Source organism: Gopherus evgoodei, unplaced genomic scaffold (genome assembly GCF_007399415.2).
Source record: "Gopherus evgoodei ecotype Sinaloan lineage unplaced genomic scaffold, rGopEvg1_v1.p scaffold_287_arrow_ctg1, whole genome shotgun sequence".
Classification (NCBI taxonomy): domain Eukaryota; kingdom Metazoa; phylum Chordata; order Testudines; family Testudinidae; genus Gopherus; species Gopherus evgoodei.
The window spans coordinates 1-24,729 of NW_022059950.1; the positions used below are offsets into that span (position 1 = coordinate 1).

The window sequence follows — 24,729 nt, forward strand, 5'->3', positions numbered from 1 at the left end:
AATAATTTATGACGTGACAGAACTGTCTATATAGGCTTATACTAAGATTTAAAGAGCGGGCTGGTTCTCTCGGGAGACGAGCTGCTCTATATTGATGCGTGCACTTGTCAATAAAGAGCTTTTGATCGGACCTTGCTGGTGTTGCCTGTCTCTCTCGCGGTCAGACAACTAACTTTGCCGTCTGGGGGTTAGAGTCCCTGACACTAGCTCCAGGGGCTCTATCTCTGGGGCCCCTGACCCTATCTCCAGGGGCCCTACCCATGGGGACCCTAACCCTAGCTCTATGGGACCTCCCCATGGGGCCCCTAGCCTTAGCTCCATGGGCCCTACCCGTGGGGACCTTAACCCTAGCTCCAGGAGCCCCATCCTTGGGGCCCCTAAATCTAGCTCCTGGGCTCCTGCCCGTGGGGCACCTAACCCTAGCTCCAGAGGCCCTTCCCTTAGGATCCCTAACCCAAGCTCCAGAGGCCCTATCCGTGGGGCCCCTAACCCTAGCTCCTGAGGTCCTACCTGCGGGAGCTCTAACCTTAGCTCCTGGCTTCGTGCCCATTTGACCCATAATCCTAGCTCCAGGGGACCTACCCGTGGGACCCCTAATCTTAGCTCCAGGGGCCTTACCCCTGGGGTGCCTAACCCTACCTTCAGGGGCCCTACCCGTGGGGCCTCTAACCCTAGTTCCAGGGGCCCCACTCTTGGAACCCCTACCCCTAGCTCCATGGGCCCCATCTCTGGGGCTCCAAACCCTAGCTGCATGGGCCCTACCACTGGGTCCCCTAACTCTAGCTTCAGGGGCCCTACCAGTGGGACCCCTAACCCTAGTTCCATGGGTCCCACCCCTTGGACCCCTAACCCTTGCTCCAGAGGCCCCATTGCTGGGGATCCAAACCCCTGCTCAAGGTGCCCTGCCCATGGGGCCGCTAACCCTAGCTCCAGGGGCCCCACCCCTAGACACCCGAACACTAGCTCCAGGCACCCCACCCCTGGGACCCCCAACCCTTGCTCCTGTGGCCCCGTCCCTGGGGCTCCTAGCCCTAGCTCCAGGGTCCCTACATGTGGGAACCCTAACCCTAGCTCCAACGGCCCTTCCCGTGGGGCCCCTAACCCTAGCTCCAAGGTCCCTTCTCATGGGACCCTTAACCCTATCTGCAGGCCCTGTACCCCTGGGTCCCCTAACCCTAGCTTCAGAGGCCCTACCCATGGGGCCCTTTACCCTAGGTCAAGGGGCCCTATGCATGGGTCCCCCAACCCTAGCTCAAGGGGCCCTATCTCTGGGGCCCCTAAACCTAGCTCCAGGGGCCCTGCCCGTTGGACCCCTTTGCCTAGCTCCAGGGTCCCTTGAAACACTTGGGAAAATGTGTTTGACTGTTCAGGCATTGGGAGCTCAGCTAAGAATGCAAATGCTTTTCAAAGACTGCGGGGACTGTGGGATCGCTGGAGTCCTCAGTCTCCCCTCCCTCCCTCCATGAACGTCCATTTGATTCTTTGGCTTTCCGTTACGCTTGTCACGCAGCACTGTGCTGAGTCCCGGCTGTGGACTCTGTCTATCATAGCCTGGAGATTTTTTCAAATGCTTTGTCATTTCGTCTTCTGTAACGGAGCTCTGATAGAACAGATTTGTCTCTCCATACAGCGATCAGATCCAGTACCTCCCAGACGGTCCACGCTGGAGCTCGTTTTGGGTTTGGGACTGCATCGCCACCTGTGCTGATCAGAGCTCCATGCTGGGCAAACAGGAAATGAAATTCAAAATTCGCGGGGCTTTTCCTGTTTACCTGGCCAGTGCATCCGAGTTCAGATTGCTTTCCAGAGCGGTCACAAGGATGCACTGTGGGATACCGCCCGGAGGCCAATACTATTGAATTGCGGCCACACTAACCCTAATCCAACATGGCAATACCGATTTCCGCGCTACTCCCCTCGTCGGGGAGCAGTACAGATATCGGTATTAAGAACCCTTTATATCGATATAAAGGGCTTCATTGTGTGGACGGGTGCAGGGTTAATTCGTTTTAATGCTGCTAAATTCGGTTTAAATGCGTAGTGTAGACGAGGCCTAAGAAAGCGGCTGTTTGACCTACAAACAACGACAAAGTAAAACCTGCAAGAGCAGCCTTTCAGTTCAGAGGCCTGATAATAAGATGTTACTAATAACTGATGAAAGAGTTACAAACGACTCAAAACCATACTCAGAACAAACCAAATGGGAACACAGACAATACCATTTTTCTTCGCTGCTCTTCAACCACGATATTCTCCCCATAGGGAGGTCCACCGCTTCTGGGGGTTCAGTGCCACAGTAACAGGGTGATGTGTGCAAGGGATGGAGGAAGCTGCTATTCCATCTCCCTAGTCCAAAAATCAGTTTAATAGCTAGTCCTGAGATAGAGGAAGTATCAGTTATTAAAGTCATAAGAACTAATTTAACATTGTGATTCCAGCCAATGTTAAAATGATCTAACATTCAGGTTAATAGAAACATTTCTAGTCCTCTGCATAGAATGCTCAAATGATGCAAAAATAGCAAGTTTGCTTTAAAAAGTCATAAAAGGGGTGTCATCCAGAATCTGACACTTGGTGAAACGTAAGTCTAGAACACACAACCAGTTTGGGGATTGTGCTCTGCTTCTTAACAATCTGCCCTGAGGTTGCCACTCACAGTCACAAGCTACTCCAGATGGCTGGGGCCCTCTCATGCATCAGTAACTGGTTAGCAGCTTGGAAAGAAAGAGTAGGACTAAATAGTCGTTTTTGCAGTGGAAAGGGGTAAATAAAAGGCTTCCAAAGTATGAGACGAGGCTACAGACATTAGGGCTGGTCAGTTTAGACAAGACCGTAGAGCACCAGTTCTCAACCAGGTGTCTGCCAAAAGAAACCAAGCTTGACCCACATCCCCAAGCCACCAAGCCTACCTGCCTGCATTGAAGGGGGAGAGAAAGGGCACAACAAAAAATTGCAGCATCAATGCAGAAGAGAGAACTCTTCCCCTGCCATTATCAGTAAGGGTTGCCTCACAGCCACTGATTCCCTGAACAGAAATAGCAAAAGTCCAACCACAATTCTACTTCCTTTCCACTACAAGAGATAATGGGTGGGAGCTGCTCTCTTGAGACTGTCCTGCTGCTGCCCAGGCACATGGCAGACAGAGCTGGGCCCGCAAGCCGAGGGTTTTGATCGCTTGAAGGCCCAGAGGGAAAAGAGACAAGTGCTCGTGTATCAGAGAATGGCTTTGATCCATTGACCTCTGGGTTATGGGCCCAGCACGTGTCCGCTGCACCACTCTGCTGGCTCTTTACTCCCCCTGCCACCCAGCCACCTCTATCTGGATTAGTGCCTTACGAGCTCTCACGCTGGCAGGCATATGCGCCGGCTGCTAGGCAGCTGCCCTGGTCACAGGCTTTTACAGCTTCTACAGGGTAAAAAGGATCTATTTGGGGTTTGGACCCCATTGGGAGCTGGGTAGCTGAGTGCCGGAGACGGGAGTACTGCTTAAACTGTTTTCAATTAAGCCTTCAGCTCGTGGGGGATGAGGTTCAGCCTTTGATCCGTGTCTGCAGCAGGCAAGCGCCTCTGGCTCAATCGGCCCCCACCCTGCCCCCGCTGTATTAGCAGACTAAAACCTGGAGCAAAGGCACATGCCTTGCAAGGGAACAGGAGCCGGGATCTCGAACAAATGTCAACATTTTAGTAAGATGACGTTCAAAGAAGAAAAAGGTGTACGGTACAGCATTTAGGTGTAGAAGTTTCTGGTGATCAGGGAACAATGTACAGATTACCCAGGGGGTGCGAAGTTCGGTTTAAGATCGGGTGGCGTAAGGAATACAGAGTCTGCAATAGCCCTGACTGGGGGTAAAAGGTTAACGTACAGACACTGAGTTAGGAGGGTATGTTGTCCATGTGAGGGCTACGTTCAGGTGTGGAGTTTAAGAAGCGGGTACGACAATGAGAATGGATTCACCCGCGTTTGGTGAGTTTTAACATTCAGTGTTTTTTAATCTTTGCCACAATCTAGTTTAAGCAGGGTCGGTATGAACTCTACCCTGCCATCTGTTGGTGATCTGTTGTAAAGGCCTTTTGGGGCTGATGTCATTTGCATGGTTACACCCACCCCAGATTGCATGAGGGGAGTGCTTGTCCAAATGGTCATTTCAGCTGCTGTGGGATCCCCCATCTCTTTGTTATTGGGGCAGGAGTAATCAAGTGTATTTTCCTGTTTAGTTTGGATCAAGGAGAGAGTAACTGTACCTGGCATTTGAGGCCTGAGAGCTTGCCCCTCGCCTGGAAAGAACTCATCATTAAGGGGTATGGGTTCCAAATCCCCCCCCCCCAAGTGTGTGGGAAGTAGGAATAGATGTTTGTTCTTGGTCTGATTGATTTTGTGTCTGGTGTCTAAAGACAGAGCTATTTTTGAATATCTTTAGAATTGTTGTTAGTACTGAAGTTTCTCATCTTAAAGTTATGCTATTAGATTTCTTCTACAGTATATTTTGGTGCTGAAAGGTAAAAGGTTGCTCTGTGTGTGCTGTTATGGAGTGAAGTAACAAAGGTTGGTTGCAGAGAGGGTGCATGTGCCACAAAAGTTGTGCCTGTCCCACCACAGCTGTGGTCCCAGAGTCCAGAATTTGCATAAACTCACCCCCTTACCTGTGACTAACAAGCTTGCCCTGCTAACTCTTCCAGCAAAACAGGCCAAAGAAAGTGTATGCAAGCCCTGTACTGCAGCCCCAGTACTATTTTCGGTTCCTTCCCACAGATCTTTCACTCCGCACCAGTCCAGTTCCTTGCTGTTGCTTGTCCAACCACTGCATGCATGTGCTAGACCGGACCCTGAGCTGATTCCTGACTGTTGTGCTCCATACAGCCTGGCCTGTCTGTGTCTCTGTGGTGCAATGGGTCAGCACGTTTGGCTCTTAACTGAAAGGATGGTGGTTCAAGCCCACCCAGGGACAGTGATAAGCCTGTGCTACTTCCTTGCTTTCCTGCGGGCAGGGCCGGCTTTAGGCCAATTCAACCAATTCCCCTGAATCGGGCCCCGCACCCAAGCCCTGCTGGTGCACTGTACTAGGGTGGCCCAGCTTCCCCAGGGGGCAATTTAAAGGGCCTGGGGCTCCCAGCAGGGACTGGAGCCTCAGGCTGTTTAAATTGCCACCAAAGCCTGACTGCTGGAGACTTGGGGGCTATTTAAAAAGTCTGGGGCTCCCCTTGCTTCTACCGCCCTGGCCCTTTAAACAGCCCCCGGAGCCCCGCCACTTCCCCAGGGCTCCTGCGGCTATTCAAAGGGCTGGGGCGGTGGAGGCAGGGGAGCCCCAGGCCCTTTAAATAGCACCCGAGCCCTGGGCTGCTGCTGCTACCTTGGTGGAGGAGGGGGCACTTACCGTACAGGGTAGGCTGTACCCCCTGTACCCGCACCCCTGCCCACAGCCAGAACCTGCTGCACCCCCTGCCCTGCCTGCACCAGCCCCGCACCCCGTGCCGTCTCCAGTCAACCCTTGCCGCACTCCCCTGCCTTAAGCCAGCCAGTCCCACACTCCTCTGTCTCCAGGCCTGCCAACCCCTGTGCACTCCCCTGAGGCCCTGCCTGAAGCCAACCAGCCCACTCCACTCCACATCCCCCTGCCTGCTGCCAGTCCCACACACCCTGCCCTGCCTGCAGCCAGCCCATTTGCAGCCAGTCCTGCACCCCCTGTCCTGTCTGCAGCCAGCCCTGCACGCCTTGCCCTGCTTGCAGCCAGACACTACCTCCAGTCAGCCCCTGCCCTGCCTCCAGCCAGCCCCATGTCCACTGGTGCCCTGCAGTTCCCAGGGCAGTAACCCTGCACACACGCTGCAATGAGAGGGGCAGTGAACAGCTATGACCCACACATGTGCACACCTTAGGGTGACCAGACAGCAAGTGTGAAAAATTGGAACAGGGTGGGGGGTAATAGGATCCTATATAAGCAAAAGACCCCCCAAATCGGGACTGTCTCTATAAAATCGGGACATCTGGTCACCCTAGCACACCCCCAGGGAGTGGCGGGGACCCACACATGTGAAACGGAGCTCATTTCTAGTTCAGGCCCATCTTTTTAAAAAAGAATTTTAGGTAGGGTTAACATACATCCGTATTTTCCTGGACATGTCCAGCTTTTTGGTTCTTAAATAGACCATCTGGGAGAAATTTTTAAAAATATGGATGTATGGTAACCCTATTGGTACAAAAAATACATACTGTGGCACATCCCTTAAATCAGAACTTTTTACAGGGAACCGGCTGCTAAGAAATGAAAGGCTTTTATTTACATGGTTTTTTTTTTAGTCATCCCTGCCGGGGCCCCGCCGAATATGTTCGAATTGGGCCCCGCACTTCCTAAAGCTGGCCCTGCCTGCGGGGAGCCTCAAAGGCCCCATTTTGCTGCCTCTTGGCCTCAGTGCGTTCAGCTAGTGGCCCGAAGACCGGGCTGGATGTCATTCAGAAACCCATCTCCCAGCAGCTGTTCCAGAGGCTCAGGTTTAATCCTCAAGGCCGAGCACAAAAACTTTCAGCCAGGAACATTTCGCTCTCTCCCCGCCTCCGCCCAAGTGGCAAAGGAGAAGCAGACGAGACACGCCGGCTCAAAGACGCCTCCCTCCCACTTCCCTGTAGGCTGTGCAAAGCTCTTGGCCTGCCTCACGCCTTGTCAGGAAAGCGCGGCCATGCTACTCACGCCTGAGTCACGTCCGCAGCCTGGCCTGCCCTGGCTGACGGTGTGCAGAGCCACGCCAGTCAATGGCAGTTTGAGTCAGGAGCCTAGGCTCTTTCCCCTGACAGCCACACACACAGCACTGCCTGGTGTCCCGAGAGCCTCCTTCCTGTTCTCCCGCAGCACATGCTGCCTACCAGTGTGGGTGGGAAAAGAGGACCAGGAAGTACTGCAGCCTCATTCCAGGACAGGAGGCCCTCGCCATACCCAGGCCTGCCTCTTGCCTTCAGTCCAGGTAGCCTCATGGCCTAGGCTCTTGGTGCTCTGCTGGTCACTGCCTTGCTGGAAGGCCCTGAGGGAAAAGAAGCAAGCACACATGTAGCAGAGGATGGCTTTGATCCATTAATCTCTGGGTTATGGGCCCAGCACACTTTTGCTGCACCATTCTGCTGGTTTTTCATGACCGCTGCCACTCAGCCACCACTATCTGGATTAGCACCTTATGCGCTCTCAGGCTGGCAGGCAGATGCGCAGTCTGCTAGGCAGCTGTCCTGGTCACAGGATATTACAGCTTCTACAGGGTAAAAGGGATCTATTTGGGGTTTGGACCCCATTGGGAGCTGAATAGCTGAGTGCCAGAGACGGGAGCACTTCTTAAACTGTTTTCAGTTAAGCCTTCAGCTTCACCCTCACCTGAAAAGTACTCACCATTAAGGGGTATGGGTTCCAAATGCCAAAAGCATATGGGAGGTAAGAGTGGGTGTTTAGCTGTCTGTGGTTGTTTTAGTTGATTTCCTTTTTGCTGTTCCTGGTGTGTAAAGACAGAGACATTTTTGAATCTCTTAAAATTGCTGTTAGTGCTACAGTCACTCACCTTAAGCTTATGCTATTAGATCTCTTCTGTGATATATTCTGATTCTAAAAGGTAAAAGGTCGCTCTGTGTGTGGCATTATGGAGTGAGGTAGCAAATGTTGGTTGCAGAAATGGGGCATGTGCCACAACAGTCCTGCCCCCCAGCTGCATTCCCTGAGTCCAACCTGCAAAATTTCCATGCAGTCACAGTGGAAAAGAGCATTTTACCTAACTGTGAAGTTGCTTACAACTTTCAGTGTGTAAGTGAGATCAGAACCCCCCACTCTAAGTACATTGAAAACTTATACTTAACTATTAGTGATTTTAGGTCTGTAGCATAGAGCTTTATTTTTAAACTAGAAAAGAAAAAACACCATGAAATCTGCAGTTTGAAACTTCAGAAAGGACCCCTAATACTAAATTTAAATATTCATTTTCACCTTTTTTTATTTCACTGTGCTTTGGAACCCATGTCCCTTGCCTAATGAGATATATGTAGGTTCGGGTGACTCCCAAAAGCATGACCTGCTAAGGACCGTTCTACTGTCCTTGATTCATATCACCAGGATAACTACGCTTTATTACTCCTGCCCTAATAAGAAAGAGATTGGGGATCTCACAGCAGCCGAAATGACCATTTGGACAAGCACCCCCATCATGCAATGCGGGGTGGGTGTGACCATGCACATCAGCAACAAAAGACTTTTACAACACATCACCAACAGATGTCAGGGTAGAGTTCATTCTGACCCTGCTTACATCCTCCCCACAACCAAGAATTGGTGCTCCTGGTAAATCACACTCCCTATTATACCAAATCATTGGTATTGAATGCTGAAGTCACAGCTAGCAAAAGTAGCCACCCATCTCTGCCCTGCAGCATCCAGCTTAGCCCTTGTTAACACATAAGTCAGTGGATTGTTCTCTGTCCATACCTGAAACTGAGCACCACACAAGTAGTCTCCAAAGTTCTCAGTGATGGTCCATTTCAAGCCCAAGAACTGCAGCTGGTGGATGGGATAGCAAGTTTCGCTATCAGACAGTCCTCAGCTGGCAAAGGCTACAGATTTACATTTGCCTTCCACTTCCTGGTACGAGACTGCTCCCAAACCCTCCAAACTGGCATCAGCATGCAGGATAAATGGCTTGTTTGGGTCAGCAGAGACTAGGACTGGCACATGAATCAGGCAAATAATGATTTCCCGTAAAGCTCTGTCACATCTCTCATCCTGCCATGTCCCAAATGGAGAGGAGAGGAGCCCCTCCCCTGTCCCAGCTCAAGAACACCAAATCTGTGGAGGCAAGATGTCTGTAGCCCAAACCAGCTGGAGCTGCTGGGGAGAGGAGTTCTCCCCTCAGCCCAGGCCCACTGGAGTTGCTATTGCAGTGGGGGAGAGATGTCTTTCATCTAGTTCTTAGATGCCCTGATAAGAGGGGGGTTGAGTTTTTTCTTCCCACCTACAGCTCAAACTTCTTTTTCCCCCACCACTTTCTGCTCTAGCCTGATCTCCCTCTTTCACCTCAATTCTCTTTTTCCTGGTCTTGTTCCAGAGCCCTGACAGCCCAATTCTCTGCCCTAACCCCGTGCCCTCTACTGCACCCTGAACCTCTCATTCTAACCCCACCCTAGAGCCTGCACTCCCAGGGCCAGTGCCCTCATCCACCTGCACTCCAACTCTCTGTCCCATGTACCCTGATTTAGGGTGTACTAATAATATTAGTTTGGATAATATGATGAAAATTTAATTTATTAGCTTACATTTTATTTAATTTAATTGAGTTACAAAGTTACAGTTGCTTTACTGCTATTCAATAGATACATAGGGCATTATATGCAACAAAGTTTTGGTTAATGTCTCTTACCACAATTCCTTGATAACCTGGTGGTAAGAGACACAGAACCAGCCTTGCAGTTCAGGTTTCTCAATTCTTGAGTGAAAGATGCAGTGCTTAGAAAAAGCTACTGTTACTTAGGGTTTACTTGACTAAGTTAAACTTAAAATCAAAACCTAATAAACAAGGAATAAAAACTTACGGAAATGGAGCTTAGCCTAGTTCCCTTGAAACTTAAAGTTTAAGAACAAGTACAGCCTACTGCTAGTACATAGAGAGAGAGTGGAGGAAGTAAGTCAGAATGATAGAGTGAAGTGCTCTAGTGAGGTGGGTTACCTCTTTTATAGGGCACAAGTATCGGAAATCCTTCTTCCTATGCCCAAATTTCATTCCTCACCCACAAAACGTTAGGGTACGCCTACTTCACAGGCTAGTATGTTTGTGCATGTTGATGACATGTACATATGCACATAAGTTCCCTTGTGTTGTACCTGTTAAGTCTGTGGGTAGAATACTGAAAAAAAAAACCTATGCCATTCTCCATTGTCGATTGGTCTAAGTAAAGGTCTTAGATAGGCGTGAGTACTTATCTATTTAAGTAACAAGATACAGGTCAACTTTGCTTTCTTAGTAAAAGGTCACAATATAGATATGCTAACCTTGCCTTAGCTTAACATACAGGATATGGCCTGTAGGATCTCGTAAGTCATGTGCCCCAGCCTCCTAATCATTTCTATTGCCCGCCGCTGGACCCTCTCCAAATTGTCCACATCCCTTCGCATGTGGGACCCAACCCCAAAAGTACCCACATTTCACCCCAATGGCCCCCAAATGCCAGATTTTAATATGTACATAGGGTGCTCCCATGGTCATGTCACTCCCGAGCTCTCCAGTGGAGCCTGCTGGTGGAGAACAAGATCAAAATCAGCCAGGACGTCGCTCAGCCAATTCCCTGTGCTCCCAGCAGTTGGTATCGGAAAGCTCCAAGATGGCTCACTTCCCTTTCTCTCATCAGCTTCAGGCCCCAGGGTTACAAATGCCCAACTAGTTGGGATTCTCCCCTGGGCTCAGGGTGTGGGGCTGCTCTGAGGGGATGGACTTGCACACTTGGGATATTAGTGCAAAGATACAATTTCAATTTCTCTTACAGAAATTTGAGGGCAATTTATATTTGGTAAAAATCTTATTTCGTGAAAGGAAAGCTGCAGTGATAGCCTGGTTACTGGGGTGCAAAACACTTTCCTCCTGCAAGAAACAAGAAGTTAGAATTAGACATTTACATCATTTGTTCCAATGTTGGCACAGGTTTAATTTTGCTTCTGTGCAGGTTTGTTTCAGGCGGTGACTGTTTTGGTTTATTGGGTTGTTTTGGTTTTTTAAGTTGGAATGGAGATTTTAATTGACATTTGCTGGATTCGAATGGCTGACCTGCAACACCAGTTTTGACATACTTCTGCATATTTTATACAGATTTGGCCAGTATTCAAGGATTCAATTCCTTTATAGGAGGTTTTAGAGTTCAGGCTTATTTATTTGATGTTATTTTATCATCCTGCTGTAGCAAACCTTTTTGATAAAACCTTGAAATTATTAATTTATGGCATTTGTTAGTTTTTATTTTTAAAAACAAAGTTTTTCTTAATGTTTGGGTTTTAAATTAAGCCTTGTTTTTGGTTTCAAATTTTCATTTAGGTTTTGGTTGTTGATGGGATCTTTAAGAACTTTGGATTTAATACTAAAATTTGGACAGATTTAGCTTATTGAAAGTAAACTGTTCACTATTTTATTTTAATAAAGGTTGTATTGCTGTAAACCCTGGCCAGTGGGAGAGGAGATGAGCCTGGCCTTTAACTGAGAAGGAGCAGAGGCATGGGAGAGGCCAGTTGATGGGGGGGCACAGCCCCCCAATTTTTTTTGTCTACTCACCTCAGTCTCCCACCAAACGAGAAGAGTCTGATGCCACTCCTGCTGGTCACTGGGTGTCACTGCTGCTCCATGGGAAACATGCTCTGTGCATTACCCAGCTTGGTGAGAAATACACTCTGTGCCTTACCGTGACTGGTCCGTGGGTGTCACTGCTCGTAGAGGGCAGACACACGGTGTGAATTACACCACCTGACCGCTGGGTGTCATTGCTGTATCGTGGAAACACTTTCTGTGCATTACCCTGAATGACCACGAGGTGTCACTGCTGCTCCAAGGGAAACATGCTCTCTGTGTTACCCTGACTGGCCACTGGGTGTCACTGCTGCGCCAAGGGAGACATAAGAGCGGCCAGACTGGTTCAGACGCAAAGTCCATCTAGCCCAGTATCCTCCTGTCTTCTGACAGTGGCCAGTGCCAGGTGCCCCAGAGCGAATGAACAGAGCAGGGAATCATCAAGCGATCCATCCCCTGTTGCCCATTCCCAGCTTCGGGCAAACAGAGGCTATAGGCACCATCCCTGCCCACCCTGGCTAATAGCCCTTGATGGATCTATCCACCATAAACTTATCTAGTTCTTTTTTGAACCCTGTTATAGTCTTGCCCTTCACAACATCCTCTGGCAAGGAGTTCCACAGGTTAACTATGCAACTGCCTTGAGTTTACCCCCCTCCCCTGGCCAGGTTGTATATGGAAAAGAGGATGAGGATGAGGAGAGCCATGATGTGTCTGTCAGTGGCTGGTGCCTCAGTTTCCTCTAGGCAGCAGTGCTGCAGGCTCCTTTGGTCTGTGCCCATGCAACTGTGTCTGGGGAAGGAGGAGTAGAGGCTCATTCTTCCCAGCCCCACGCCCCACCCCCAGCAGCTGGGGAATCCAGGCCAAATTTAATCCTGGTAGCTGGGCTGGGATTAGCCTGGGCTGGGGTAGGGCTGGGGAGGAATTGGGAGGGGGACAGACGCACCTGCTGTGAGGGAAGATCCTCCCATTCCCTGCCAACCCCATTCACTCCTTGCAGCATAGCACCCCCTAGCATTTCTTTCTCTGTCATGGGAGCTGTCTGCTGCTTGCTTCTCCCTTAGCATCATCTCTCCCCATCCTGGAGCACTGGCATTGCCCATCCTGTGCAAACAGGCAGGCCTCAGTGTGCCCCATGGCACTGCTCTGCAATTGTGGAGGCAGCTGTTGGATGGAGCCATATCAAAATATGTGGGTGGGCAAGGCTGGGGACCAGGACTCCTGGGTTCTCCCCTCAAATGTGGGAGGGGAGTAGAGATTAGGGGGTAGAGTGGGGGAGGACAGGGCTGGGATCCAGGGCTACTGCTTTTTCTGGTTTTCTCCACCTCCTGCAGCTGCCTCGATCCTTTCAATGTGTTTCTTGTTCCATATTCATTTGCTGACTTGTGTAAATCACCCCAGAGGTGGCTGCATCTCAGTGTTGGATGAGGCATCCATGGCTGCATCACCTCCTAACCGCGTCTCTCTCCCCCTTCGGGTGACCCTGCAGCACTCAGCAAACATCCACAAGATCATGGGGCACTTTGAGCACTGCGCAGGCAGGGGCCAGGCGCCCAGCCCTCCCTCCAGAGAATGGGACACAGCATCGACTACTTTTTACAGGGATTAAAAAGGGGCAAAGGAGGGCAAATCAGAGGAGTAGGTGGCCAGGGTCTGAGCAGGAGGTGGAAATTGACTGGTCGGGGGTCAAGCAGCTGGAGGGAGAGTTAGGAGAGGGACTGAAGGCAAAGTCAGGGAGGTGGGAAGGAGCCGGAGTTAAGCCCGGAGGGAGGCGCTGCCAGAGGGTTAAACCCTGGCACAGGCAGGGGCCGAGGGGGAACAGTTATCCCGGTGGGCTGAGACTCCAGTGTTTGCAAACATGGGTTGGGGGAGCAGAGGGCTTTTTTATTTCCCCTCCCACAGGCAGCACCTCTCAGCATGGACTTCCCAGGGCTGGGCTCTTAAAGGCACAGGCATCCCACCGCCTAGACGCTGCAGCTCCTCTCTGATGTAACCTACTGAGGTGCTGCAGTAGGAGACTCAATTCAGTGAAACTGGGCATTCCCTATACGCCCCCAGCCAGGGGGCTGTACACCCCCTTCCCCGATTTTCCCCAACACCCCCTCCCTCAGTGGTCAGGTAGTTACATGCAGCACTGCCAATGTTGTCATTGGTTGCAAATTTGAATGGAAATTGAAACATTAACACACACTTTAAAAGCAGATACAACGTATGAAAACTACTTGTACCTGAGAAAGTCAAATAGGTTTGGAAAGTCTGGACAAAGCCGGATTTCCTCACCCAGCTGTTGTGTTTGCTGACAATGTCGGTGCATTGGCTTCGGCAGTGTTGGCCAACCTTAGAATTTCAAATGATGATTTGTAAGCGAGGTGTGAATGAGCTCTCCCCTGGCAGCTACTGATGACCAGGGTTGGGGGTTAAGCTTTGGGACCAGACTGTATTTACATGAACTCACCTACTCTGCTGAGGTATCCAGCGGACAGAGCTGGGCTGCCTCTGCTCTAGGTGCCCGGAGGAGGGAAGGTGTGTGGGGCTCCAGCCTGGGACTCTTCCTCCCTCCTGCCAAGCCCTGACTATTAATCCCAGCGCTGGCACTCCTTTCTTCAAGCGCCATGTGGGCCAGAGGAAACGTGTGGTAGGAAGCACAAGGGCCAAGCTTGTGAACATCAGGTGCAGCAGCAAGAATCCCAACTATCAGGGTAGGAAGTTCTAGAGCCCTATCCCATTGTGGTCCTCCCCGCCAAAGACCTGGCTCTCGGAGGTGTGAGTCACCCAGCAGGAGGGGAAAGATTCACTCTTACACAGCTGGAGACAGGGGAGTTGAGCTCTGGGGCATTACCACAAGCATGGGTGGGTGGCAAGTTTGTAGAAATTTTGGTGGTGCCCAGAACCCGCCCCCAAACTCCACCCCCACCTGCCTAAGGCTCTGGGAGGGGGTTTGGGGGGGATTAGGGTGCAGGATTCAGGCTTTAGGATGGAGTTTGGGTGCTGGGTGCAGGCTCCAGCAGGGTTGTTGGAAGGGGTGAGAGATGCAGGCTCTGGGGGTGGGAAGGAGTGCACCCTCTGGGAGGGAGCGTAGGGCTGAGGATGAGGGATTCATGATGCAGGAGGGGGCTCAGGACTGGGGCAGAGAATCAGGGTTCAGAGGGAGCTCAGGGTTGGGGGTGTTAGAGAGGCTGAGGGCAGCCTGCACTAGGACTCTGGGGCTGCAGTTCTGCCCAGAATCCCTCTACTCCAGCAGCAGGAGCAGGCAGGGGACAGGCACATGCTGCTTTTTGTCAGGCAGGGATGCACCACAACAGAGGGGAGGGTTGCCATGCAGGGGCCAGGGGAAGAGACCCAACTCCAAATATTGCTGGAGCAGGGCCCCCAGCCCTGAATGTTCCTGGAGCACGAGCACCACAAATGTATATAACCTGGCGCCTATGACCATAAGCCAACACAAGGTCCCACTGAGATTTGAACTCAGATTACAGGATTCAGAGTCCTGAGTGCTGCCCATTACACCATGGGAGCAGCTTGTGCTGCCTTCTCTGCACATCGGTGACCCTCATGGGGCTGCTTGTGTAAGGGGGCTCTTGGCCCTTTACTAAAACTTAGTGTGTGTGTGTGTGTGGGGGAGGGTTGGTTGGCTAGTTCCCAGCACCAACAGAAGGGGGAAGGATCAATAGGAAATCAGCACCCTGAGACTGACAGTCCCCAGGGACAATGGGGAGAGGCCAAAGCTCCAAGTTAGCTGCATTGACAGGCCAGACAGTGTAATAAGAGAGTCACCAAGCCAGGGGGTCCCATCCTCCATGTGAGCTGGAACTGCCTGGGTGAGAGTGGGGCAGAGCTAAGGAGAGAGCAGGAGCCCGAGAAGAGCCGGGGAGCAGAGCTGTGCAGGTGTAGTGCCAGAAACTGCTGCAAGTAGGAATTTGCAACCTGTAGCAGTTACTGATACATGAGGTTGTTCTTATATGCTGACTTGTCCTAATTGGCTAAAACTTGACAGTGGTTTCTCTAGCAAAGGCCAGTCCCTGGCCCCTTAGTCCAGACATCCTCCTTCATATCAGGTTAGGGTGACCACATGTCAAAGATGAAATATTGGGATGTGGGGGGCGGAGCAAAAAAAAAAAAAGGCAGAGGGCCCCCCTGCCGCCAAGCGGAAGTGGCACGACCCCATCTCCAACCAATTCTTGGCTCCAACCTCTGCTACACCCCTAGCTCCCCCATCCTCTCACTCCTGGGCCCAGCCTGGGCTCCAAGCTCTGCAGCCGAGCCATGATCCAGGCCACTCCTGCATCTCCCGGGCAAGGAGTGAACCAGGCAGCTCCTGGCAGGAGCGTGTCCGCCCCACTTGTGTCTCCGCCCCCCGCCCACCTGGGCCCTGCCTGCTCCATGCTGCCCCCACCCCAATGCGCTGCCCGCAAGCTGCAGGGCTGGAGCAGCTTCTGCGCTGCGCTCCCGGCCATGGCCATGGTCAGTGTGCAGACCTGCGGGGGAGGGGCGCAGCCTTCCCTCTCCAGGTCTGCAAGGGGAATGTAAAGCGGCCGTTCCTGCGGGAGTAAGGCGCTGCCATCCATCCCTAGCTCTGCCAGAGGACTGGGCAGCAGCAGTATTTGCAGGGGCAGGGCGCTTGATTGTTTCCCCGGCTTTGTGAGGGGACAGGAGAGCGGTCGTTCTTGGGCGCGTGGTGTGCTAGGTTCCTTCCTAGCTCTGCGACGGGAGTGGGGAGCGGCCGTTACTGTGGCGGCAGGGTGCTGGGTTCCCTCCCCAGCTCTGCCAGGGGACTGGGGAGCAACTCTTCCTGCGGGATTAGGGCGCTGCCTTCTCTCCCTAGCTCTGCGAGACCACTGAGGAGCGGCCCTTCCTGCGGGATTAGGGCGCTGCCTTCTCTCCCTAGCTCTGCGAGACCACTGGGGAGCGGACCTTCCTGCGGGAATTGAGCGCTGCCTTCTCTCCCTAGCTCTGCGAGACCACTGGGGAGCGGTCCTTCCTGCAGGGGCGGGGCGCTGGCTTCCCTCCCCAGCTCTGCCAGGGGTTTGGGGAGCAGCCCTTTCTGCGGGATTAGGGCATTGCCTTCTCTCCCTAGGTCTGCGAGACCACAGGGGAGCGGCCCATCCTGCGGGATTAGGGCGCTGCCTGCTCTCCCTAGCTCTGCGAGATCACTGGGGTGCGGCCCTTCCTGCGGGATTAGGGAGCTGCCTCCTCTCCCTAGATCTGCGAGACCACTGGGATGCGGTCCTTCCTGCGGGATTAGGGCGCTGCCTCCTCTTCCTAGCTCTGCGAGACCATTGGGGAGCAGCTCTTCCTGCGGGATTAGGATGCCGCCTTCTCTCCCTAGCTCTGCGAGACCACTTGGGAGCAGCACTTCCTGCGGGATTAGGGCGCCGCCTCCTCTTCCTAGCCCTGCGAGACCACTGAGGAGCAGCCCTTCCTGCGGAATTAGGGCGCTGCCTTCTCTCCCTAGCTATACGAGACCACAGGGGAGATGCCCTTTCTGTGGGGGCGGGGCGCTGGCTTCCCTGCCCAGCTCTGCAAGACCACTGGGTAGCGACCCTTCCTGCCGGATTAGGGCGCTGCCTCCTCTCCCAAGCTCTTTTAGACGACTGGGGAGGGGCCCCTCCTGTGGGGGCGGAGCACAGGTTCCCTCCCCAGCTCTGCCAGGGGCCTGGGGAGCAGCCCTTTCTGCGGGATTAGGGCGCTGCCTTTTCTCCCTAGTAGTACCAGACCATTGGGAAGCGGCCCTTCCTACGGGACTAGGGCTCTGCCTCCTCTCCCTAGCTCTGAGAGACGACTGGGGAACGGCCCTTCCTGCGGGATTAGGGCGCTGACTTCCCTCCCTAGCTCTGCGCGACCACTGGGGAGCGGCTGTTCCTGCGGGATTAGGGCTCTGCCTTCTCTCCCTAGCTCTGCTAGACAACTGGGGAGCGGCCCTTCCTGCGGGATTAGGGGGGTGCCTTCTGTCCCTATCTCTGCGAGACCACTGGGGAGCGGCCGTTCCTGCGGGATTAGGGCGCTGACTTCCCTCCCCAGCTCTGACAGGGGCCTAGGGAGTGGCCCTTCCTGCAGGATTAGGGCGCTGCTTTCTCTCCCCAGCTCTGCGAGACCACAGGGGAACGGCCGTTCCTGTGGGATTTGCGCGCTTCCTCCACTCCCTAGCTCTGCGAGACCACTGGGGAGTGGTCCTTCCTGCGGGATTAGGGCACCGCCTCCTCTCCCTAGCTTTGCAAGACCACTGGGGAGCAGCCATTCCTGCGGGATTAGGGCGCTGCCTCAACTCCTCAGCTCTTCGAAACCACTGGGGAGCGGCCCTTTCTGGGGCATTAGGGCGCTGCCTCCTCTCCCCAGCTCTGCGAGACCATTGGGGAGCGGCTCTTCCTGCGGGATTAGGGCGCTGCCTTCTCTCCCTAGCTCTGCGAGACCACAGGGGAGTGGTCCTTCCTGCAGGGGCAGGGCGCTGGCTTCCCTCCCTAGCTCTGCTAGGGGCCTAGGGAGGAGCCCTTCCTGCGGGATTAGGGCCCTGCCTCCTCTCCCCATCTCTGTGAGACCACTAGGGAGCTGCCCTTCCTGTGGGATTAGGGCGCTGCCTCCTCTCCCCAGCTCTGCGAGACCACTGGGGAGCGTCCCATCCTGCGGGATTAGGGCTCTGCCTTCTCTCCCTAGCTCTGCGAGACCACTGGGGAGTGGCCCTTCCTGCGGGATTAGGGTGTTGCCGCCTCACCCTAGCGCAGCGAGACCACTGGGGAGCGGCCATTCCTGCGGGATTAGGACGCTGACTTCCCTCCCCAGCTCTGCCAGGGGCCTGTGGAGCGGCCCTTCCTGCGGGATTAGGGCGCTGCCTTCTCTCCCTAGCTCTGCGAGACCACTGGAGAGCGGCCGTTCCTGCGGGATTAGGGCGCTGACTTCCCTCCCCAGCTCTGACAGGGGCCTGGGGAGTGGCCCTTCCTGCAGGATTAGGGCGCTGCTTTCTCTCCCCAGCTCTGCGAGACCACAGGGGAACGGCCGTTCCTGCGGGATTAGGGCGCTGCCTCCTCTCCCTAGCTGTGCGAGACCACTGGGGAGCGGCCGTTCCTGTGGGATTAGGGCGCTGACTTCCCTCCCCAGCTCTGACAGGGGCCTGGGGAGTGGCCCTTCCTGCAGGATTAGGGCGCTGCTTTCTCTCCCCAGCTCTGCGAGACCACAGGGGAACGGCCGTTCCTGCGGGATTAGGGCGCTGCCTCCTCTCCCTCACTCTGAGAAACCACTGGGGAGCGGCCCTTCCTGAGGGATAATGGCGCTGCCTTCTGTCCCTAGCTCTGCGAGACCACTGGGGAGCAGCCCTTCCTGCGGGCCTAGGGCGCTGCCTCCTCTCGCTAGCTCTGCGAGACCACTGGGTATCGGCACTTCCTGCGGGATTAGGGAACTGGCTCCTCTCCCTAGCTCTTCGAGATCACTGGGGAGCGGCCCTTCCTGCGGGATTAGGGCGCCGCCTCCTCTCCCTAGCTCTGCGAGACCACTGGGGAGCAGCCCTTCCTGCAGACCTAGGGCGCTGCCTCCTCTCCCGAACTCTGCGAGACCACAGGGGAACGGCCCTTCCTGCGGGATTAGGGCGCTGCCTCCTCTCCCTAGCTCAGTGAGACATCTGGGGAGCACCCCTTCCTGCGGGATTAGGGCGCTACTTCCTCTCCCTAGCTCTGTGAGACCACTGGGGAACAGCCCTTTCTGTCGGGGTGGGGCGCTGGCTTCCCTCCCCAGCTCTGCCAGGGGCCTGGGGAGCAGCCCTTCCTGCGGGATTAGGGGGCTGACTTCTCTCCCTAGCTCTGCGAGACCATTGGGGAGCGGCCTCTCCTGCGGGATTAGGGTGCTGCCTTCTCTCCCTAGCTCTTGGAGACCACTGGGGAGCGGCCGTTCCTGCAGGATTAGAGCGCCGCTTTCTCTCCCTAGCTCTGCGAGGCCACTGGGGAGCGGCCCTTCCTGCGGGATTAATACGCTCCCTCCTCTCCCTAACCCTGCGAAACCACTGGGGAGTGACCTCTCCTGCGGGATTAGGGCGCTGTCTTCTGTCCCTCGCTCTGCGAAACCACTGGGAAGCGGCCCTTCCTGCGGGATAATGGCGCTGCCTTCTGTCCCTAGCTCTGCGAGACCACTGGGGAGCAGCCCTTCCTGCGGGTCTAGGGCGCTGCCTCCTCTCCCTAGCTCTGCAAGACCACTGGGTATCGGTACTTCCTGCGGGATCAGGGAACTGCCTCCTCTCCCTAGCTCTTCGAGATCACTGGGGAGTGGCCCTTCCTGCGGGATTAGGGCACCTCCTCCTCTCCCTAGCTCTGCGAGACCACTGGGGAGCGGTCCTACCTGTGAGATTAAGGCACTGACTCCTCTGACTAGCTCTGCGAGACCACTGGGGAGCGGCCCTTCCTGCGGGATTAGCGCGCTGCCTCCTCTCCCAAGCTCTGCGAACCACTGTGGAACGGCCCTTCTTGCGTGATTAGGGCGCTGCCTCCTCTCCCCAACCCCAGCGAGACCACTGGAGAACGTCCCTTCCTGCGGGATTAGGGCGCTGCCTTCTCTCCCCAGCTCTGCGAGACAAGTGGCGAGCGTCCCTTCCTGCTTTATTAGGGCGCCATCTTCTCTACCTAGCTCTGCGAGATCACTGGGGAGCGGCCCTTCCTGCGGGATTATTGCGCCGCCTTCTCTCCCTAGCTCTGCGAGACCACTGGGGAGCATCCCTTCCTGCGGGATTAGGGCACCGCCTTCCCTCCCTCACCCTGCGACACCACTGGAGAGCGACCGTTCCTGCCGGATTAGGGCGCTGCTTCCTCTCCAAAGTTCTGCGAGACCACTGGGGAGCGGCCCTTCCTGCGGGATTAAGGCACCGCCTTCTCTCCCTAGCTCAGCGACACCACTGGGGAGCTGCCCTTCCTGCGGGATTAGGGCGCTGACTTCCCTCCCCAGCTCTGCCAGGGGCCTGGGGAGAGGCCCTTCCTGCAGGATGAGGGCCCTGCCATCTCTCCCTAGCTCTGCCAGACCACAGGGGAGCGGTCGTTCCTGCGGGATTAGTGCGCTTCCATGCCTCCCAAGCTCTGCGAGACCACTTGGGAGCGGCCGTTCCTGCAGGATTAGTGCTCCACCTTCTCTCTCTTGCTCTGCGAGACCATTGGGGAGCGGACCTTCCTGCGGGATTAGGGCGCTGCCTCCTCTCCCCAGCTCTGCGAGACCACTGTGGAGCGTCCCTTCCTGCGGGATTAGCGCTCTGCCTCCTCTCGCCAGCTCTTTGAGACTACTGGGGAGCGGCCCTTCCTGCCGGATTAGGGCGCTGCCTCCTCTCCCTAGCTCTCCGAGACCACTAGGTAGCGACTCTTCCTGCGGGATTAGGGCGCTGCCTCAACTCCCCATCTCTTCGAGACCACTGGGGAGCAGCCTTTTTTGCAGCATTAGGGCGCTGCCTCCTCTCCCCAGCTCTGCGGAACTATTGGGGAGCAACTCTTCCTGCGGGATTAGGGCGCTGCCTCCTCTCCCCAGCTATACGAGACCACTGGGGAACGGCCCTTCCTCATAGATTCATAGACTCATAGGTCAGAAGGGACCAATCTGATCATCTAGTCTGACCTCCTGCACAAGGCAGGCCACAGAACCCCACCCATCCAATTTTATAACAACCCCTAACCCAGGACAGAGTTATTGAAATCCTCAAAATTGGTTTGAAGACCTCAAGCTGCAGAGAAACCACGAGCAAGCAACCCGTGCCCCACGCTGCAGGGGAAGGCGAAAAACCTCCAGGGCCCCTGCCAATCCGCCCTGGAGGAAAATTCCTTCCCGACCCCAAATATGGCGATCAGCTAAACCCTGAGCATGTGGGCAAGAGTCACCAGCCAGCACCCAAGAAGGAATTCTCTGCAGTAACTCAGTTCCCATTCCATCCAACATCTCCCCGCAGACCACTGAGCAGACCTATCTGGTGGTAATCCAAGATCAATTGCCCAAATTAACAATCCTATCATAACATCCCCTCCATATACTTATCAAGCTTTGTCTTAAAGCCAGGAAAGTCTTTTGCCCCCACTACTTCCCTCGGAAGGCTGTTCCAGAACTTCACTCCCCTAATGGTTAGAAACCTTCGTCTAATTTCAAGTCCAAACTTCCTAATATCCAGTTTATACCCATTCGTCCTCGTGCCTACATTAGTACTAAACTTAAATAATTCCTCTCCCTCCCTAACGTTAACCCCCCTGATATATTTATATAGAGCAAGCATATCCCCCCGCAGCCTTCTTTTGACCAGGCTAAACAAGCCAAGCTCTTTGAGTCTCCTTTCATAAGGCAGTTATTCCATTCCTCGGATCATCCTTGTAGCCCGTGTCTGAACCTGTTCCAGTTTGAATTCATCCTTCTTGAACATGGGACACCAGAACTGCACACAGTATTCCAGATGGAGTCTCACCAACGCCTTGTATAACGATGCTGTTAGGGCACTACCTGCTCTCGCTAGCTATGTGAGACCACTGGGAAGCGGCCCTTCCTACGGGATTAGGGCGCTGCCTTCTCTCCCTAGCTCTGCGAGACCACAGGGGAGTGGCCCTTCCTGCGTTGGCGGGGCGCTGGCTTCCCTCCCCAGCTCTGCTAGGGGCCTAGGGAGCAGCCTTTCCTGCGGGATTAGGGCGCTGCCTCCTCTCCCCAGCTCTGTGAGACCACTAGGGAGCGGCCCTTCCTGTGGGATTAGGGCGCCACCTCCTCTCCCTAGCTCTGCGACACCACTGGGGAGCAGCCCTTCCTGCGGGATTAGGGCACTGCCTTCTCTCCCTAACTCTGCGAGACCACTGGGGAGGGGCCCTTCCTGTGGGATTAAGGCGCTGCCTCCTCTCCCTAGCTCTGCGAGACCACTGGGGATAGGTCCTTCCTGCGGGATTAGGGCGCTGCCTCCTCTCCGTAGCTCTGCGAGACCACTGGGGATAGGTCCTTCCTGCGGTATTAGGGTGCTGCCTTCTGTCCCTAGCTCTGCGAGACCACTGGGGAGCGGCCCTTCCTGCGGGATTAGGGCGCTGCCTCCTTCCCTAGCTCTGCAAGACCACTGGGGAGCGGATCTTCCTGCGGCAATAAGGCGCCGCCTCCTCTCCCTAGCTCTGCGAGACCACTGGGGAGGGGCCCTTCCTGCGGAATTAGGGCGCTGCATCCTCTCCCTAGCTCTGCGAACCACTGGGGAACAGCCCTTCCTGCCGGATTAGGGCGCTGCCTCCTCTCCCTAGCTCTGCGAGACCACTGGGGAGTGACCCTTCCTGCGGAATTAGGGCACCGCCTCCTCTCCCTAGCTCTGTGAGACCACTGGGGAGCGGCCCTTCCTGCGGGATTAGGGCGCCGCCGCCTCTCCCTAGCTCTACGAGACGACTGGGGAGCAGCCTTCCTGCGGGATTAGGGCGCTGCCTTCTCTCCCTAGCTCTGCGAGACAACTGGTTAGCTGGCTTCCCTCTCCAGCTCTGGAAGGAGAGCGGGGAGTGGCGGTTCGAGCGCGGAAGGGGAGGTAACTTCACTCCCCAGCTGTGGGAGGGGCCTGCAGAATGCCGGTTCCAGAAAGGGTGAGGCACTGGCTTCCCTCCCCAGCTCTGAGAGGCCCTTTGGGAGCGGCGGTTCGATTGGGGGCGGGGCGCTGGAAGGGCCACTCCCCAGAAGTCTCGCAGAGCTAGGGAGAGAAGGCAGCGCCCTAATCCTGCAGGAAGAGCTGATCCCCAGGCAACTGGCAGAGCTGGGGAGGGAAGCCAGCGCCCCGCCCCCGCAGGAACAGCCGCTCCCCAGTGATCTCACAGAGCTAGAGAGAGAAGGCAGAACACTAATCCCGCAGGAAGCGTCGCTCCCCAGTGGTCTTGCAGAGCTAGGGAAAGAAGGCGGTGTCCTAATCCCGCAGGAAAGGCTGCACCCAGTGGACTCGCAGAGCTAGGGAGAGAAGGCAGCGCCCTAATCCCGCAGGAAGCACCGCTCCACAGTGGTCTTGCAGAGCTAGGGAAAGAAGGCGGTGTCCTAATCCCGCAGGAAAGGCTGCACCCAGTGGACTCGCAGAGCTAGGGAGAGAAGGCAGCGCCCTAATCCCGCAGGAAGCACCGCTCCACAGTGGTCTTGCAGAGATAGGAAGAGGAGGCAGCGCCCTAATCCCGCAGGAACAGCCGCTCCCCAGTGGTCTCGCAGAGCTGGGGAGAGAAGCCAGCGCCCCGCCCCCGCAGGAAGGGCCGCTCCCCAGTGGTCTCGCAGAGCTAAGGAGAGAAGGCAGCGCCCTAATCCCACAGGAAGGGCTGCTCCTCAAACCCCTGGCAGAGCTGGGGAGGGAAGCCAGCTCCCCGCCCCTGCAGGAAGGATCGCTCCCCAGTGGTGTCGCAGAGCTAGGGAGAGGAGGCAGCGCCCTAATCCCGCAGGAAGGGCTGCTCCCCAGTGGTCTCGCAGAGCTACGGAGAGAAGGTAGCGCCCTAATCCCGCAGGAAGGGTCGCTCCCCAGTGGTCTCGCAGAGCTAGGGAGAGAAGGCAGCACCCTAATCCCGCAGGAATGGCCGCTCCCCAGTGGTCTCGCAGAGCTAGGGAGAGCAGACAGTGCCCTAATCCCACAGGATGGGCCGCTCCCCAGTGGTCTCGCAGACCTAGGGAGAGATGGCAGCGCCCAAATCCCGCAGGAATGGTCGCTCCTCAGTGGTCTCGCAGAGCTAAGGAGAGAAGGCAGCGCCCTAATCCCACAGGAAGGGCTGCTCCTCAAACCCCTGGCAGAGCTGGGGAGGGAAGCCAGCTCCCCGCCCCTGCAGGAAGGATCACTCCCCAGTGGTCTCGCAGAGCTGGGGAGAGGAGGCAGCGCCCTAATCCCGCAGGAAGGGCCGCTCCCCAGTGGTCTCACAGAGCTAGAGAGAGAAGACAGCGCCCTAATCCCGCATGAAGGGCTGCTCCCCAGTGGTCTCGCAGAGCTACGGAGAGAAGGTAGCGCCCTAATCCCGCAGGAAGGGTCGCTCCCCAGTGGTCTCGCAGAGCTTGGGAGAGAAGGCAGCGCCCTAATCTCGCAGGAAGGGCCGCTCCCCAGTGGTCTCGCAGAGTTTGGGAGAGAAGGCAGCGCTCTAATCCCGCAGGAAGTGCCGCTCCCCAGTGGTCTTGCAGAGCTTGGGAGAGAAGGCAGCGCCCTAATCCTGCAGGAAGGGCCGCTCCCCAGTGGTCTCGCAGAGCTAAGGAGAGAAGGCGGCGTCCTAATCCCGCAGGAAGGACTGATCCCCAGTGGTCTCGCACAGCTAGGGAGAGAAAGCGGCGCCCTAATCCCGCAGGAACAGCCGCTCCCCAGTGGTCTCTCAGAGCTAGGGAGAGGAGGCAGAGCCCTAATCCCGCAGGAAGGGCCGCTCCCCAGTGGTCTGGTACTGCTAGGGAGAAGAGGTAGCGCTCTAATCCCGCAGAAAGGGCTGCTCCCCAGGCCTCTGGCAGAGCTGGGGAGGGAAGCCGGCGCTCCGCCCCCGCAGGAGGGCCCACTCACCA

At 55.4% G+C, this 24,729-nt stretch overlaps 2 non-coding genes across 2 annotated transcripts; one reads left to right on the forward strand and one right to left on the reverse strand.

Annotated features, from left to right (window-relative positions):
* Nucleotides 1-4,872: 4,872 nt before the first annotated feature.
* Nucleotides 4,873-4,946, forward strand: TRNAK-CUU. The gene has a single exon. It is a non-coding gene; the product is annotated as a tRNA-Lys (tRNA).
* A 9,781-nt stretch (nucleotides 4,947-14,727) lies between these two features.
* TRNAQ-CUG lies at nucleotides 14,728-14,799 on the reverse strand. Its single transcript has one exon. It is a non-coding gene; the product is annotated as a tRNA-Gln (tRNA).
* Between the last annotated feature and the right edge of the window lie 9,930 nt (nucleotides 14,800-24,729).